Source organism: Ochotona princeps, chromosome 7 (assembly GCF_030435755.1).
Source record: "Ochotona princeps isolate mOchPri1 chromosome 7, mOchPri1.hap1, whole genome shotgun sequence".
Taxonomy (NCBI): domain Eukaryota; kingdom Metazoa; phylum Chordata; class Mammalia; order Lagomorpha; family Ochotonidae; genus Ochotona; species Ochotona princeps.
The window spans coordinates 64786868-64789946 of record NC_080838.1 but is presented as its reverse complement, the minus strand read 5'-3'; the positions used below and the strand labels follow the sequence as shown (position 1 = coordinate 64789946).

Sequence of the window (3079 nt, the reverse complement as noted above, 5' to 3'; positions counted from 1 at the left end):
TGATGGAAATACTTAATGTCAAGTAGACTAGAACATCTAATCAAAGTTGTGAAAAATTCTTATTTGAAATGAATTTTGTTGGGTGCCAACTCAGCAACATATGTTTCCCCTGTTCTTACTAAAACTTCAATTTTGCTTTCTTCTCCTCCAGCCCTGTGTTCGGGAAAAGCTGGTACCAGATCCGAGAGAAGCCTGATTGGTCAGGGGGTTGTCATCTTCCTGTCAGTACTGGACTTAGGAAAGAGTCAACTATTCACTTCTGGTCAACAAGATGTAAGCAGCAGTTTACTGGAGGATTCTGGGAAGTTATCCCTTGCCATTTGGAGAACCACAGGAATTTCAGCCTTTTTCTCCTTGGCTAGGAATAAAGCAGTACATAGTGCCATTTGCTGTTCATCTCGTATTTGCAGACTGTCCTGCAGCTAGCTTATTAACCACAAAAGGAACCAACAGAGGCCAACACTGCGGAGCATTGTGACCTAACTGTGGGTTCTTATGACATAAGCCAAGCCATGGATCAATGCTACCCTTCTTAATTGTTTAAAGTGTTCGAGTCCAATCTATGTCACTAAAGTCGTCTTGTCCCCATGGGTGGTTCTGTGTTCCAGTCCTCATCTATTTGTCTTGGGGTTATGCCTTCTCTTCTTGTCCTCTGTCTCTTTCATGCAAGAACCACAGCCTTTGCTTTGTCCCATGCTGTGCCACTCTGGCCATTCCTTTTTTGCTTTTCTGGCCTTTTCCCTCTTAACCTTGATCCCTCTTTCTATCAGATGTATCCACAGGTATATCTTCCTCTTGCTAGTAACAGCCAGAATCAAACAGTAGGACCACCAGGGTGTATAACTGGGATCAGGGGAGTTTCACTCCTTCACCCTCTTTCATTGTTTGGACATTACCCCTCATCATCTCATAAGAAATTCCATCCACCTTGGGGTTAATACAGTGAATCAACAGACTAATCCTCCACCTGCAAACACCGGCATTCCATATGGATGACAGTTCATGTCCTTGCTGCTCTTCTTCCAATCCAGCTCTTTGCTTATAGCCTGGGAAAGCAGTGGAGGATAGTACAAGATGTTGAGTCCCTGTGCCCACATGGGAGTCTTGAAAGAAACTCCTGGCTTCAGTTTGGCTCCGCTCCAGCTGCCACTTATGAGGTAAACCAGTGGGCGCAAGACATTTTTCCCTCTCAGTATGTTCCTCCTTCTCTGTAAATTTGCCTTTCAAATAACGTAAATAAATGAAAAATAAAATTTTAAAAAAGAGTTATTTAAAAAAGAAGAAATTCCATCTACCACATCACTCCATATAACCGTCATGTATGCTCTGGGATATTCACCCAAAAATTATAATTCTCTGAAACTGCTTCTTGTGATAATGACTTAGCCCAATAGCTTTCAAAACTCAATTTGGTTATAACCCACATTAAGTATGTGGCCACAGTGCACACATAATATCCAAAGAAACACAGAGGCCAAAATGTCATGAAACCAACTCGCTTTTACTTACCTGTGATGTGTTCCAACAATTTCTCTTCTGTTCTGTTTCATTTTTAAAGATTATTTCTTTCCCTTCACAAAATAAATTTTGTGGACGATTTTGGTCTTAGCTGACAACAGAAATCCTAATGTGACAAAAAAACACATGCAAGGTATTTTTGAAGATAGTTAAGATCCTGCCCAAACCTGAATCAAATGACAGCCAAAACACACTAGAACGGGCTCTGTGTGTATTTCCATACTTTTTTGCTAAAAAGAAAAAGTGAGAGTTTATAAATGCTGATAGCTGATCTGGTCCTTGTTGGAGAGATTTCTGAAATGACACGTGTGTGTGTGAGAGAGAGAGAGAGAGAGAGAAAGAGAGACCATCACTGTTAGCTCTGGTGAGCAGAGATGTCTTTCCAAAATTTGTTGGTGTCCCAGAGCCAATTTATTGATTGTGGTTTTTCTGTTTCACTTTTTAGGGACTGAAGGCATCCACTCTATTATGCACATAGCAGTCACGCTGCTTCTTTAAGAGCCGAGCATGGCAGATTATCTGTAAGCACCATTTTTAATACTATCGGATTGTGGTCAGATATGTTGGGTTTCTGGCTGATAGTGAGTCATTATCAGCTGTCACCATTCTCACAGCCCGCAAGGCTGTACAAAGATCACACATATCGAGTCCATGGCATGTTTGAGGGTCATGTGATAGTTAGGAAGGTCCCCCTGTTCAAACTGCAAAGGTCTAGGTAAATGCGAAATATCATTAGTGGACATTTTATAAGAAATTCTGCCTTGCCTGAGAAACTACTTAAGACTTTTGAACCCCAGTGGATTTTAATACAACAGTGATGCTGACTCCTATACATGTTTGCAAACACAATTCACGTGCTTACATAAGCATACACACAAGTGTGTGCATTTTATTTTTAAGCCTATATTTTAGAAAACGCAGGCTGATTGATTATTAGAAGCCCAATGTTTTTTATAAGATATCTTAGGAAGCAGGTTTTATTTTATATATTACTGTGATTATCATGCTGTATATTCATGTTTATTGGAGGACACATTAAATGATGTTGTACAGCCTTTAAGACAAAGTTTCAGGATCAGAAAGACTCCAAATACAGTTTTATCTCTCACTAAGTCTGCTATTTTTATTCCAAAGATCTGCTGTTCCTCACATACAGAAAGATAATAATATAATTGACCTCATAAATATTATTGCAAGTTTATCTCTACCCATCAAATAAACTTCGTGATCCACTAACGAGTCAGACCAGCTAATCCACGGCGTTGCTCTGATATTAAGAAGTACAGTCACTTGAAAAACTTGTAGTGTGGGCATGTGTTTGTGTTGTATGTGTATGTTGGTGCTGTGTATGTGACAGAGTGTGAGAGAGAGAAGCACTTAGCACAGTAATGGTGCCCAATAATACTAACAGCAATAAGTTGTGCTACCCATGGCCTGTATCTCATGCTTTCTCTTTAGTGTTGGCACTTTTCTAGGCTGCTTTCTGAACCCATGTGTAGGCCGAGAGATGCCCATCATAGGCTCATGTGTTTAAAACATGGAGTAACATAGTAACCAATTC

At 40.1% G+C, this 3079-nt stretch overlaps 1 long non-coding RNA gene across 2 annotated transcripts; it reads right to left on the bottom strand.

Moving 5' to 3' along the window:
- On the bottom strand, nucleotides 1-2306 carry LOC131480774 (uncharacterized). 2 transcript variants are annotated; one of them, XR_009245809.1, is made up of 3 exons: nucleotides 1866-2306; nucleotides 1510-1604; nucleotides 1-358 (listed from the first exon to the last, which is right to left on the bottom strand). It is a non-coding gene; the product is annotated as an uncharacterized LOC131480774 (long non-coding RNA). The 2 variants fall into 2 exon arrangements; XR_009245808.1 differs by lacking the exon at nucleotides 1866-2306 and adding an exon at nucleotides 1686-1730.
- Between the last annotated feature and the right edge of the window lie 773 nt (nucleotides 2307-3079).